The sequence below is a fragment of the Arvicanthis niloticus genome, chromosome X, assembly GCF_011762505.2.
Source record: "Arvicanthis niloticus isolate mArvNil1 chromosome X, mArvNil1.pat.X, whole genome shotgun sequence".
Lineage (NCBI taxonomy): Eukaryota > Metazoa > Chordata > Mammalia > Rodentia > Muridae > Arvicanthis > Arvicanthis niloticus.
Window position 1 is genome coordinate 65,365,455 of NC_047679.1, and position 15,975 is coordinate 65,381,429.

Genomic DNA, 15,975 nt, shown 5'->3' on the forward strand with positions numbered 1-15,975 from the left:
AAAAAGATAATTCAGAAAGTTTTTTTCCCATATTCTGGTTAAGAAATAGATCTTTTAGAATAAATTGGTTCTTATATAGTCAGTGTGTTCTATTTTACAAGTGCATTAGATGATTGTGAAGTAAAACTACTTCTAATCTTTGGAAAGATAGTGTTGCAGTGTAATTCTTGATAGACACAATGGAAGCTAAAAAGTAAAATGTGTCTTGTATGTAACTTTGTTATTTTATGTACCCTTGTTAAAGTTCCTATATATTGGAATCAATTACTGTAAACCAGACAGAATGTAAAAATAATTAGAAAATATATACACATGATCTGTGATATATAACAATTGTTTTAAAAAAGGAAAGTATGATTGTGCATTAAAAATCTCAATAATAACTGGCTAAGAAGCATAATTTGACTAATCTATATTGGTTTTATTACTGTCATCTTCAACAGAAGGAATGAAGCTATAACTCACATTGAAACTATACACTTGACTTTGGACAGCCAATTATTGATGCCAACTGTTTGAAAATGTTGCTATAATCTTCCCGGAAGCACATCCTTTAAACAACATCAAAGACCCAACACAAATCAAATGAAAGAAAAGAAACTAACAAAACAAAGTTTACTTAATTATAATTCTTTTAATTAACATACGGCTTATTTATATAAATTTATTGATGTGGAATAGTTATAGAAATTTGCAGTCCACAAAAGATCCAATTCCTTATCGCAACAATCAAAATGGCATAGCATTTCTTACATTAGCCAATTTCATCCTCATCTATGTCCCAGTTGTGTATTGTTTGTCCATTTCTTGCTGTGTAAGTTTTGAGGTCAAATATATTATCACTGTCTGTTCCCTGAGCTCTGCACCTGAGGCTACCCCTCGCGCCTGAGGCTGACGCCATGAAGATCAATGATGCCAAAAAACCCTCTTTCCCATGGTTTGGCATGGATATTGGAGGAACCCTAGTAAAGCTGTCATATTTTGAACCTATTGATATCACAGCAGAGGAAGAACAAGAAGAAGTTGTGAGCTTAAAAAGTATTCGGAAATATTTGACTTCTAATGTAGCATATGGATCTACTGGCGTTCGGGATGTACATCTTGAACTGAAGGATTTAACACTTTTTGGACGAAGAGGAAACTTGCACTTTATCAGATTTCCAACCCAGGACCTGCCTACTTTTATCCAAATGGGGAGAGAGAAAAATTTCTCAACCTTACAAACGGTGCTGAGTGCTACAGGAGGTGGTGCTTACAAGTTTGAGAAAGATTTTCACACAATTGGAAACCTCCGCCTGCACAAACTGGATGAACTTGACTGCCTTGTAAAGGGCTTGCTGTATATAGATTCTGTCAGTTTCAATGGACAAGCAGAATGCTATTATTTTGCTAATGCGTCAGAACCTGATCAATGCCAAAAGATGCCTTTTAACCTGGATGATCCTTACCCACTGCTGGTAGTGAATATTGGCTCAGGAGTCAGTATTTTAGCAGTCCATTCCAAAGACAACTATAAAAGAGTGACTGGGACAAGCCTTGGAGGGGGCACTTTTCTTGGTTTATGCAGTTTATTGACTGGCTGTGAAAGTTTTGAAGAGGCTCTGGAAATGGCATCCAAAGGTGACAGTACCCAAGCTGATAGACTGGTCCGAGATATTTATGGAGGAGATTATGAAAGATTTGGTCTGCCGGGTTGGGCTGTGGCATCTAGTTTCGGTAATATGATTTATAAGGAGAAACGAGAAGCTGTTAGTAAGGAGGATCTGGCAAGAGCTACTTTAGTTACTATCACCAATAACATCGGTTCCGTGGCACGAATGTGTGCTGTGAATGAGAAAATAAATCGAGTTGTCTTCGTTGGAAACTTTTTACGTGTCAATACTCTGTCTATGAAACTTCTGGCATATGCTTTGGATTACTGGTCAAAGGGTCAATTGAAAGCATTGTTTCTAGAACATGAGGGATACTTTGGAGCTGTTGGTGCACTTCTTGGACTGCCAAATTTCAGCTAAAACATTGGAGATCTTTACTAAAGAATGTCATCCAGGAGGAACTGATCCAGAAACTGCATTCATTATTTGTCACTGGGAACCAAAGGATAAAAGAGTAATGCTATTTGTGTTCATTTTAAATGTCAGAACTGTAAGCTCATGAGCTTTGCCGTGTGGAAAGACCTATAATGGGAAGTATCCCTCATTGATGTCCCCTTGTATGTATAGATAGCCAGTGTTCCATCTTAAATGCAATGCAGCCTCTTGATTGTTGAACTTTAAAAAATATATATATTATCACCAAAATGTTTGGAATTTTGACTGGAAAAGGGGGGTTAAGAAAAAGAATAATTTCTTTATGGCCTTTCTTTCACTTGATCATTTTGAGTTACTATTTTTCCTTAACTACCTGAAGCTATTTGTTGCAAGAAGAAAAACTGGTTTGTATCTCTTTCTGAATTTATTGCTAATAAGACTGACAGAATTGTGGGGAGCCATAGAATGTGCCACATTATAAATCACCTACTCATGCACTAACTGCACATAGAGTCCTTACTGCATGTGCATGTGTGAGTTTATGTTTTTTTATATTCTTTGGCCTAATCATAGACTTTAGACCTATTTTTCTATTATTCTCAAGAAGAAATTCATGTCATTAGATATTTTTGGGCAACAAGGAAACGGGTCAGTAATTTTTGCACCTAGTCATTGTACTAGGTCACTAGGAATTACTGAATGCCTATAGTTCAAACACATAATATTGTTGACCTAGTTGAGAATATTATCCAGGAATTTTAGAAAAAAATCACTGTGGTTTTATATTTTTAGAGGCAATGACTCAGTGCTCCAAACCCCGTCTATTATAGACATAATATTGCTCTGATAGTAGTGGTAACTCTAGTTAAAGAAATGCTAGGTGCCAGGGTGGTTTGGTACCTGGTGGGGGATGAACATCCCCATTTTCAGAAATGATTGGGAGGGATGGTGTGGGGAAGATCCTTTTGAGGTGGGGCTGTGAAGAGAGGGGACTTCCTATTGTGATGTAAAGTTAATAAATAAACAAACAAATACATAAATAAATGGAAAAAGAGAAGTAATGCTAATATGCTACCAACTTCTTGGTCATCATATCAAAAAGTTGAAGCAAGTTTTTTTCTGGTCACAGAAACTTAGTGTAAAGTTTTAGCACAAGAATAGCAATATTAGTTTGTTATAGTTAGCTGTTAAAGTAACTGAATGAGTTTCAAAGATCCTCATGGATTCTAATTTATATGGCATAGTAAAATAGGCTTTAAAAACTTCTCTTGTATCCATGAAAGACAAAAACCAGATTAATCTTTTCATGGTATCTGTTTACTTTTCTATAGCATTAATGTGCATGTGATCATGTGGCTGTTTCAGGTATTTTCCTGTGCATCACTATATTTTTTGATGTGGATATAGTTGACAAATCCATATTTATACTTCATTTATATAATAATGAATGTTTGCATGACACATAGTTATATTCTCTAAAATCTCTGTTTTTCTTTTTTAGTCAGAATATAAATATTTAGAATACAAAGTGTTACAATGCTTAATGAAAATGACAAAATGTCAAAGTAGTTGGTTTTTCTGGCATTCAACATTTTTGAGAACAAGCATAATAAGGAGTGAAGAACCAACTGACTACATGTTTGATTCTCTGTTACTTATCTGATATGTCCAAGGAAAGACTGGTTGCTAAAAGCTACAGGAGGAAGAAAGCCAATTGCCTTTCTAGAATGTGGTGCATTAACCATTTTTCATATTTTCCTAGTGGCAGTTTGATGCCCTTTGACAAACACAAAGCACATTTGAATTATCTTTAGCTGGTACATTCTTAATTGTAGACAGCAGTTATATTTTTAATATAAGGGTAATTTCCCATTCATTCTGTTTCTAGCAGGAAATAGGCAGTTTCACTCCCATACTTGCTTTCTAAATAAAAATGTATTTTACTTTAATTTTTGAAAGCTAATCTTTATTTTTAACAAAAGAAGAATTGATCTTCCAAAAATGAAATAGATTGATGTGTATTTAGCAAAATGAATGGTGTGTAGACAATGAAATTTTACAGAATTTACCTCTGATTGTTAATGGTAATATAATAACACATTTATAATAACACATAATATAATAACATATAATATTATACCTGAAATAAGAATTGTTAAACGATATCCTAAACATCTTACTCCATGAAATGTATATGCCAAGATACAAGTAAATAATTAAATATTCTTCTATTTTGAGAACAGTCTCTGGGTGGAATGAATATGCATGTTTCATTTGAATTGATCTAGGTTTTTCACTTTCCCCATTTCCCCTGCTATAGCTAGTTTGTTTATCCTCTTTCACTTGTCCCTAGAAGTCATAATTGCTATAGACAATACTAGACAATATAGACATAATTTATTATGCAAATGTAGTCATTATTTGAATTAATGATTGTTATTATTCTTCTTTTCATCTAAAAAAAGTCAGTGAATGAATCAGTCAAGTATTTTTGCTTTCAACTTTCTTCTAACAACGTCATCTTTTTCTAGCAAGTTTATTTTTATAAAATGTGTTTCATGTGTATATAACTGATTGCTTTGTTGCTATAATCCAATACATTTGCAGTATATATTAATTTCAGTTTAAACTTTGGATGTGAAACTTAAATACCCATAAACAACTTTCAAAAAGCCAAGAATTGTACTCAATATCAAAAGCTAATGATCCTTTTATCTCTTTTATTGTTATTAGTAATTGATTATAGGTGATTGATAATGGGATCAAATATGCCTTTTATTCTTTTAAATGTACAGTTCACCCATTTTAAAGTATCCATACCAGTATATTAAGTGTATTCAAACAGTTGTGCAGTCATTAAATAGGAACATTGGAGACATTTCCATGTTATCTTTACTTAAGAACCAAGCTAATTTTCTCTGTATGATTTCTAATTTTGTATTAATACTGGAGTTAGCATTCTAATTTGTTTTGGAAAGTGCTTCAAATATATATATATATATATATATATATATATAAAATATCTCTCTCTCTCTCTCTCTCTCTCTCTCTCTCTCTCTCTCTCTCTCTCTCTCTCTCTCTCTGTGTGTGTGTGAGTGTGTAATAATGAATTTAAGTCATCTCTAGTAGGACATCTAAGTATGTTACCCGGTATGCTTGTCCCTTTGAAGCAATGCCACAATGACTATTTGGAGAGCTGTGCAGGAGTGTGAAGTTACTCTTTGGGGTTTCTCAGCATTGCAGGTTGTTGGTTTTTTTCCTAAGCTAATTCTTAGAACCAGTTATTCACATTCTAATGTTATAAATTGGAATAGCTTTGTCATATCTACTCTCTATATAATGTGCATTCTCACCCAGGCTTTCAATCAAATTCACTAGACTTATTGTATTCCAGTACAATAGTCATAATCCTATGGAAGATTGTGGCTTTAAGTTTATCAGAAATTATCTTTAAATGACTTGTAACACCATGGAAGAATGTTCTAATGAATTACCTCAGAATTTGTATAACATAATAGAAAGTATTCTATCTGCTGTTCTTAAGTTAATATTGTTCAGTTTTTCTTAAAATATCCTTTGGTGTTATAAGAAAAATATTTGACAACTTTTGTGATTAAGTATAGAAATATGGAACATTTTCAATTTAAGATGATACCAGAACTTACAAGTGTAAATGGTTATAACTCAAAGAAACATTCAAATGCAAGAGACAAAAGTACCCAAGAAGTTGAATTTTCCTTCAAGTTAAAAGCCTAATTAGTACAACATTTCTCAAATTATGATCCTTATAGAGTTATTATATTTAGAGCAGTTCTAGTCAGTGGTTAAGATGATGAACATTATATTTAAAACACTTTGAAAACCTGCAGTAAAAACAGAGAAACCAGAAATAGCAGCTAGCAGTAGTTGTGCTGTGGAACTTGAGAAGCTGAGGCAGGAAGATTGCTATGAGTCCATAGGGAATTTAGCCTAGACTGTAGGATGAAACCCTTTGTCAAAAGCCCTACAAAAAGTAAAGAATGCAAAGAAGGTAAGTGTCTTAATTCTCATTTCCCTTTCTGGCTCTATTCTGAAATTCAAATTTACTGTCTTATTATATATCTTCCAAGGTTGCCTTTTTAAAAGGCATGTTAAATATTAACATGGACTGATTGCTTCCACTCTTAATATCTAGCATACCTGGATGTAAACCCAAACTGACATAATAGTTACTCTTTAACATTCCACAATTCACAATCTCTGCCTTACTTTCTTCATTTGACCAATGTCAATTGTGAGGTTATTATACATATAGAGTTAAAAAGTGGAAACCATTTGAACAAATAGTTGTTTCAGTAATGCCATACAGTTTTCTCTTATGTACCTAGTATGGGCTAGTTTGCCCTTTGTATACGTTTATTTTCTTTCCAAACCTACTCACTTTTGAAAAAAGGTGATAATGCATTTTGTGTTGCATTTTGTAATGTATTTGATATAACAAAGCTTGTAAATGTGGGTTAAAATAGGCTTGATATGCTGCTTCTTTCTTATAATTTTTTAGGAGCAGATAAAATAGTATTTGAGAAGATTTTTAGACATTCAGATTGTTTAATGCCTATCACTTTGTTTAGATGAAATCTGTAGAAGATAAATACATAGTTGCTTAGCAACTGGGAATCTTGTTAGGCATGTAAAGCCACCGTAATTTGTTCAAAATTGCAGCCAGCCTTCTAAGCTGTGTTTTGGTTGCACTCGACAATGCTTTGCCAACAATTCTTAATTGTCATTTCCCTCTCTGGCTCCATTCTGACATTAAAATCCACTGTCTTATTGTATATCTTCCAATCTTTCAATTTAAAGGGTAAGTTAAATATTAACATGAATTGATTGTATCCACTCTTAATATCTACCTTCACCTCATCTAAGTCTGCAATAAATTTGTGTGTGTGTGTGTGTGTGTGTGTGTGTGTGTGTGATATCTAGTGCCTACACCATTTCATGGCTAAATCTAAGATCTATTTGCTATTGAGAGAACATGTAGTTTGTCAAGTTTTCCTCATCATTGAAAAAACTCTGCATTATCGTTAATATTGTGTTTATTACTGGGTGGTGATCAGAAGAGTCACTGTAATGCTGATCTGTAATTCCTTATGAATGCTTTTTTTCCACTGTCATTTTTGGCCATTTTATTTAATTGCTTGCCTGTAATTATTTTGACCATTTTTGACAATTTCATATATGAGTACTATATTTCCATCATTTTCATGCTTCCCTCTCCCAACTCTAATTTGTTTCTTGTACCTACACTCTGAATTTCATGGACTCTTTTACCTTAGTAACTACTGTTAAGTAGATAAATTTATGTCTTGATCTCTCTATCTATCCATCTATCTATCTATCTGTCTATATCTATTCACATTATATATACATACATACACATTCTTTAGTTCTTTTATAATTTAATTATTTTACTTTTTTTATACCCCAAATGTCCCTCCTCCTTGTTCCCTCCCAGAGACCTTCACCCCATCCCCCATTCTCTTTGCCTCTGAGAGGGTGCTCCACCCACCCCCACCCCCCACCCCAGCATACCCCTTCCCTGGGGCATCCAGTCTCTACAGGATTAGGCACATCCTCTCCCACTGATGCTAGACAAGGAAGTTATCTGCCACACATGTGCCTGGAGCCTAGGACCAGTCCATGTATGCTCTTTGGTTGGTGATCTAGTCTCTGGAAGCTCCCATGGATCTATGTTAGTTGACATTGTTGGTCTTCATATGAGGTTGCTATCACCTTCAGCTCTTCAGTCCTTCTTTTAACTCTTACTTAGGGATCCCTGACCTCAGTTGTCTGTGAGTATCTGAATCTGTTTCAGTCAGCTGCTTGTTGGATCTCTCAGAGGACAACAATGCTATGCTCCTGTCTGCAAGCACAGTATAGCATCAGTAATAGTGTCAGGGTTTGGTGTCTGCCCATGGGATGGATCCCAAACAGGGCTGATCACTGGTCGGTCATTTCTTTAGTATCTGCTCCATTTTTGTCCCTGTATTTCTTTTAGACAGAACAATTCTCGTTCAAACTTATATGGATATGTACATAATGCATAGGCTTTGCCATTTATGATTGTATAACCTGTCATAGTGCCATTACTAGAAAAGTGTTATTGTTATTTTTCTGTAGACTACTATCTAAGTTTGAGGGTTTGTGAATTTTTCTCTATTCACACTTGCATGTCAAGTATTGTTGTCATTGTACAAGTCTTTTTTAGGCAACCATATCCATATCAAGATATCATGGGTTCACCTTTCCATGTCATACAAGAGTATACTATTTTGCAGCAGACCTGCATCTTCTGGCTCTTATTTTGTCTCCTCTTCTATGATTCTATCTGAATATTAGGAGTGGAGATTGTATTGTAAGATTATTAAGTTGGTTTGGGCAAATAATAGTCAATTGGTTTTTGTTTATATTTACATTTTTATCAGTTTTGGATTTCTGTAATGGCTTCTAATTTTTAATTTTTTTCAAATCCTATTTGTTGTATTATTATTATTTATATTTTTCCGTTTATTTTTTACACTCCAGATTTTATTTCCCTCTCAGTCCACCCTCAAACTGTTCCACATCCCATGCCTACTTCCCACCCCCTGTCTCCACAAGAATGTCCTCAACCCTCCATGCCACCAGACATCTAAACTCCCTGGGGCCTCCAGTCTCTTGAGGGTTAGGTGCATTTTCTCTGACTGAACCCAGACCTGACAGTCCTTTGCTGCATATGTGTTGGGGGCCTCATATCAGCTGGTGTATGCTGCCTAGTTGGTGATTCAGTATCTGAGAGATCTCAGGAGTGTAGGTTAATTGAGACTGCTGGTCCTTCTACAGGGTTGTCTTCTTCCTCAGCTTCTTCCAGCTTTTCCCTAATTCAACCACAGGATTCAGCAGCTTCTGTCCATTAGTTGAGTATAAATATCTGCATCTGACTCTTTCAGCTGCTTGTTGGGTCTTTTGGAGGGCAGTCATGATAGGGTTTTTTTTTTTGTGAGGGTTCTATAGCCTCAGTAATAGAGTCAGGCCTTGGGGCCTCCCCTTGAGCTGGATCCTACTTTGGGCCTGTTCTGGACCTACTTTTCTTCAGGCTCCTCTCCACTTCTATCCCTAAAGTTCTTTTAGGCAGGAATAATTATGGGTCAGAGTTTTGACTGTGGGATAGCAATCTTATCCCTCACTTGATACCCTGTCTTTCTGCTGGAGGTGGGCTCTATAAGTTCCCTCTCCTCACTATAGGGCATTTCATCTAAAGATCCTTCCTTTGAGTCTTGAGAGTCTCTCACCTCCCATATTTTTGGTACATTCTAGAGTTCCCCCCTTCTTCTACCTCTTGAGGTTCCCTGTTTTCATTCTTTCTGCTCTCCCCCCAGGGCTTCAGTCCTTTTCCCTCACCCAATAACAAATCATGTTCCCCTCTCCCACCCCCCTCCTCCAACGCCTTTCTCTCCCAGATCCCTCCCTTCATCCCTCCTTGTGTTTTGATCTTAGCCATTCTGATTGGCATAAGGCAGAATCTCAGGGTCGTTTTGATTTTCATTTTGCTGATCACTAAGGATTTTGAACATTTCTTTAGGTACTTCTCAGCCATTGGAGATTCCTCTGTTGTGAATTCTGTGTTTAGTTCTATACCTCATTTTTGATTGGGTGGTTTGGTTTTTTGGTGGCTAGCTTCTTGAGTTCTTTATATATTTTGGATATTAGCCCTCTATTGGATGTGGGGTTAGTGAAGATTTTTTTCTCATTTGTAGGTTGCTGATTTGTCTTATTGACTATGTCCTTTGCCTTACAGAAGCTTTCTAGTTTCATGAGGTCCTGTTTATCAATTCTTCATTCTAGAGCATAGGCAATTGGATTTCTACTTAGAAAATTTACCCCTGTGCTAATGAGTTCAAGGCTTACAAATTTCCATTTACTGTATTCTGATGTTTTAAGGTACAAGTGTTTTTGTTTTGTGTGTGTGTGTGTGTGTGTGTGTGTGTGTGTGTGTGTGTGTGTGTGTGTTTTTATGGGGTTCAGAGCATGGGCATCTCATAAAAATGAATCTGAATACTATATCTACCTAGAAGATTTACATTTTCACAACTGACTTATAGGGCATTTCAAAGGTGTTTTAGTACATCATTCTTGACCCAAAGTATCTTTAATTGTAAATGACAAATAAGTCATTGTATGGTACTTGAAAGGTAGAAAACCATGTAATGATATAAACTGTTTTTCATTTGGGAGATATATTATTGGCAGAAAAACTTTCAAACTCATATGAAGTGACAGTCACAGTATAAACAACTAGGATACTAAAATTTCCTTGCTTCTTTTCAAATCACATTGAGAACTCATTACATTTCTGGTAATTTTGTCCTCATAATTTTTAAAAAGATTTTTATAGAACATATTTTGATAAAGTTCCTTTTTAATCCAACACCTTGCAGATCACTCCCACTTACCTAACCACCCAAACTCAAGCTTTCTGTCTCACAACAAAACATAATAAATTTTATCCTTCTTTTTTTTCTTTTATTTTTTAAATTTTTTATTGGATATTTTATTTATTTACAATATAGATGTCAATCCCTTTCCCCATTTCCCCTCCCCTAGGACCCCCTATTCCATTCCCCTCGTCTTTTATGCTTTTATACCATTTTAATTATATGCATGTATTAAGGTCAGTTCTAGGTTGAGGGTCTACCAATACAATAGATGCAAATAGTCAAGGAACAAGCAAGACAATAAACACAAATAGTCAAAGAGAAAGCAAGGCATTAAACACAATTACATGAACACTCCTGTGATCACTGTTTCTAATTCACTTATCAGCATGACCAAAGCATCTGCGCCTACTTCCCTGTTCTTTTTTTTAATTTTTATATTTTTTATTAGATATTTTATTTACACTTCAGATGCCATCCCTTTTCCCCATTCCCCCCTTAGAAAACCCCTATCCCATGCCCCCTTTTCCTTTTTTCATTTATACATTTTTTAAAATAATGTTAATCATAGGCTTTATAAGTTTGGAATTGTTCATTCAGAGGTGTAACCCACTGACCAACCTAGATATAACAACTATCTTTGACTGGTGGAAATACATGAATATCTGCCTCCCTGTCTCCCCCCTCTTTCTCTCTTTCATCACCTAGCTTCTCCTCTCCTTCTTCTTCTCCTCTTCTTACTCCTTTTCTTCCTCTCAGTACTCCTCCTACCTTATCTCCTCCTACACATCACCCTTCCTGTTAAAATGAAACTTTTCTCTCAAAATACAATTAGAGCATAATTATGCCAATTTGTACCAGTGAGGTACAGGATAGTCCTAATACCCAGTCCATCCTTTTGTTGACCTAACCAGCTCGTCTGTCATCTATTCTAACTAAAACATGTAGTTCTGAACCTGGCTTTAGGATGAATGTCAGTTGACGACCATCCACTCAAATCTTTTCTCTTAAGGTCAATAGCTATATGTTTTTAACCCCATCAGAAATCCAGAATGACTGAGTTGACTATAATTGTGGGAAGCACAAATCGTAGTTTCTAAAACTTAGCCAATTTATAGAGACCTCTGAACACCTGAACACTCGCTCTACTTCAAAACGTTGGTGCATCTGTTCTTCTGCCTTCTGGCCCAGGATCATCTGACAGACCTTAGTGCTGCAGAATTATTAAGGGCTGATTACTCTGTCTAGGCAGATATAATCAGTCGACTATTCTGCAAGTGTGTCCTTTTCTGGACAGTAATTTGTCTGTAGAAGGAAAGTGGCAATTCTTGCCTAGTGGCTGTCTCACCAAACTGGAGTAACTCCAAGGATGCTCAATTTCATCTTAGAATTCAATATAGGAAGCTGTCCGGAGCAGACAGGTCTCTAATGAAAATGAACATTAATACTGAAATGTTTGTCATGTCAATTCTAAGGATTTCTGATGTTTTGAAAACCAGCTGTCCATGTAAGGTAATCTGGACTGTTGCCTGTTAACTCCACTCAGCTATTTCTACATAAAACATAGAGAACACCCTTATAATAAACTCCAAGTCATGAATTTGCTATAGTACCTTAACTCACAGGCTGACCATGTCAAATCAGTTTAAAAAAAAGTTAAAGAAGGACTGGGTCTAAGCTTTGTATTCCTAAATGTGTTATACTGGTACAATGACTATGAGAGTAACAATATTCATCTCACTCTTATATCACTAAGAAGCTCATGCCAATGAAAACCTTAAAATTTGTAAACAAAGTAAATTGGTTTCCATTTAAGAGTTTCTATCTTCATCTTGATATTATTTATACAGATTTCTACTAATAGGTTATGGCTATGCAATAAACCCTAGCTAATCCTCTCTATTCTGACAAAAACCACTACTTTTCCCGAGAGAGACAGCCCAACATTTACCACCTAGTCCCCAAGCCCAGGGAATAGGGGTGCTGACTCATCATTAGCTTCTTCAAGCTGATTATGGGCGTTGAGATATTAGAAGAGGAGTGGGGGGGTGGAGAGCAAATTGACAATCCTCTGATGCTGTGTCTTCGATGCCTCCAGATGGAATTCCCGGACCTCAGAGGTTTGAGCAGGTCTGCCCAGCTTGCTTGTTGAGTAGATACCCCAAGGCTGATCATTCTGCAATATACAATTCTCAAAACAAATTTTAGTATCAAGATAGTTTTTTTTAAAGGAGGGCTGACATTTTATTAAGAATGTTGGTTCTAACTGCTTTTCTATTTTTCCCCTCTTTTATTGGATATAATATTTACATTTCACATTTTATCCCCTTACCATATTTCCCCCACCACCCAGGAACCCCTTATCCCATCCCCCCTCCTCCTGCTTCTATGAAGGTGTTTACCCACCTACCCCCATACCCCCTCCCCACCCTCAAATTCCCCCCCCTCAGTGCTCAGTCTTCAGGGTACCAATGACCTTGTCTCCCACCTATGCCCAACAAGGCCATCCTCCCCTACATATACAGCTAGAGTCATGTGTCTCTCCATATGTGCTCCTAGGCTGGTGGTTTAGACCCTGGGGAACTCTGGCTGGTTGGTATTGTTGCTCTCCTCACGGGGCCACCAGCCCTTAAGGTTCCTTCAATTTACTCTCTAACTCCTCCATTGGGAACCTTTGATCAGATTAATGGATAGCTGTGGGCATCTGTCTCTGGGTATGTCCGACTCTGAGGGACCTCTAAGGAGACAGCCTTATCAGGCTGCTGTCAGCCTTCCCATCCTGACATCCCTATCAGTGTCTATTTTGGTGACTGCCCATGGAATGAAGACCCAGATAGAATCGTCTCCCTACAACGCCCCCTTCAGATTCTGTCCCACACTTTGTCTCCATATTTGCTCCCTTGGGTATTTAGTTACTCCTTCTAAGAAAGACCTAGGCATCCTCACTTGTTCTTTCTTCTTCATGGGCTTCGTGTCGTCTGGTAGTTGAATCTTTGCTGCTTCAAATTTTTGGGCTAATCTCCGCTTATCAGTGAGTAAATACCATGTGTGTTCTTTTGTGATTGGGTTACCTCACTCAGGATGATATTTTCTAGTTCCATCCATTTACCTAAGAATTTCTCGAATTCATTATTTTTAATAGCTGAGTAATATTCCATTGTGTAAATGTACCACATTTTTTGTATCCATTTCTCTGTTGAAGGGCATCTGGGTTCTTTCCAGCTTCTGGCTATTATAAATAAGGCTGCTATGAACATAGTGGAGCATATATCTTTGTTATTTGTTGGGGCATTTTCTGGGTATATGCCCAGGAGTAGTATAGCTGGGTCCTCAGGTAGTGCTATGTCCAATTTTCTGAGGAACCGCCAGATTGACTTCCAAAGTGGTTGTACCAGCTTGCAACCCCACCAACAATGCAGGAGTGTTCCTCTTTCTTTACATCCTAGCCAGCATCTACTATCACCTGAGTTTTTGATCTTAGCCATTCTGACTGGTGTGAGGTGGTATCTCAGTATTGTTTTGATTTGCATTTTCCTGATGACTAAGGATGTTGAGCATTTCTTAAGGTGCTTCTCAGCCATTCGAGTTTCCTCAGTTGAGAATTCTTTGTTTAGCTTTGTACCCCATTTTTTAATGGGGTTATTTTGTTGTTTGGCATCTAATTTCTTGAGTGTTAGGAGCCATGCTGCATTTGCTGAAGTAGCTATACGCTCGCCATTATAAGATGGCTCTGGCTTCCTGTTCCTGGTTCTTCTTGGCCTTGGTGTCTGCAGCTGTGCACACGCGTAGGCAAGAATTTTCCCGATGATAGTACTATCAGTGGATATGTAAATGAGACCCAATCTGTTAGCCAATGAGGACAGATCATGTCTCTTTGATAGTATATAAGTCAGTACATTCTGGGGCTTGGGGGTCCTTCCTTTGTTCTCCATCTTGCATCCTTCTAACTGAACGAGCTGTAACAATAAAAGACTCTGTCAGAAGAATCTTGAGTGTGATGTGCTCAATATAGGCGAGGTAGCGTGTCGCATTTGGTGCCGAAACCCGGGAGTGAAGCCGAACGCCCCCGAGGATCGTCTACCTTGAAGGACCCTGCTTAGCTCGCAGAAACAAGATTCAGAACTGACGGTGCAGTAAGTCTAGACACTTTTCTGTAAGATATGGTGGATCCTATGCTTGGCCTTTCTTTCGATATCCCTGTCTGAGCGGTGGTTGTTCTCGTGTTTTGCTTTTGCCTTAATTGGCATATTAAGGGATGGGAGTGTACATGTCCTCCTTTTCAAAGTGAACCGTAAATCACAGGCAGATAACTGTGCAGGTTCGCCCAGTTCTGTAGATAAAGAATTATGGGCAATCAACAGTTTAAGCTGGCTCTCGTGGCAGTGCAAGCGCTGCTGCAGGAAAGCAGCTTGACTATTTCAGATGGGGTTCTTTTGAAGTTTTTTTAAAGAGGTAGATAGAGTTGCTCTGTGGTATGGTCCTACAGGATCCCTTACCACGCGATCATGGGAAAAGTTAGGAGCTGATTTAGCCCGGGAAAAGGAGGAGGGAAGATTGAGAGCAGGCACGTTACCTATTTTTAAGATGATTCAGGCATGCATATCGGATGAGAAATGCCAAGGAAAGATTAGAGAAGGACAAAGGGTCCTTACTCAGTGTCAGGATAGCCTATCAGAAGCAGAAAAGTAAGGGAATGCTAACAGAAAAAAAGGCAATGATAAACAGCCTTTAAGCCCTCCATGTCAGAAGAAGAAGGAGGGAGAGAAAAGAAAAAGAAAAAAGAGAATGGAGCTGAGAAAATAGCTCCGTCAGAGAAATATAAAAAAATATATCCAGCCTTGTCTGGGTTTAGAAAATTAACACTGAATGACTCCACCTCAGAGGAGACATCCTCTGAGGATGGAGAAAACAAGGACGATACTTCGTCCCAAGATGGGTTGGATTCGGATGAACAAACAGAATTAGATGAGGAGGCAGCTCGTTATGAGAAAGAAAGATATCGTCCGGATCCTCCTTATGCACCTGGCAGTTTGCCATCGGCACTGCAGCTGCTTGTGCGGAAGACAAAACAAGAACAGGCTAGGACACATGTTATTCCAATAGCCACCTCCTTGATTCCAGAAAAGGAGAGAAGAAGGATTAGAGCAGCCTTTCCGGTTTTTGAAGATCAGAATCAGCAGAGATACCATCGTAGTTTAGACTTGAAACAATTAAAGTCATTGGCAGAATCGGTGCAAACATATGGCATAAATGCCTCTTTTACCCAAGCCTTAATAGAGAGACTTGCAGAAAGTTCTATGACGCCTGGGGATTGGTGTAGTACTATCAAGGCAATTGTCCCTACAGGCAAATATTTAGAATGGAAATCTCTTTATCATGATTTGTGTGCTACACAGGCCAGAGATAACATGGCACAAAATCACCCCAATGGAGCTTTGATATGCTAACTGGCCAGGGGAGCTATTTGTGTTTTCCCACAAGAGCAAGAAAATCCG

General features: G+C 37.4%; 1 protein-coding gene and 1 pseudogene across 2 annotated transcripts in view; both read left to right on the top strand.

Annotated features, from left to right (window-relative positions):
• The window catches only part of Dach2 (dachshund family transcription factor 2), a 464,497-nt gene that overhangs the window by 270,697 nt on the left and 177,825 nt on the right, over positions 1–15,975 (top strand). The gene's annotated exons all lie outside the window — the stretch shown is intronic.
• On the top strand, positions 900–2,135 carry LOC117695254 (pantothenate kinase 3 pseudogene; annotated as a pseudogene).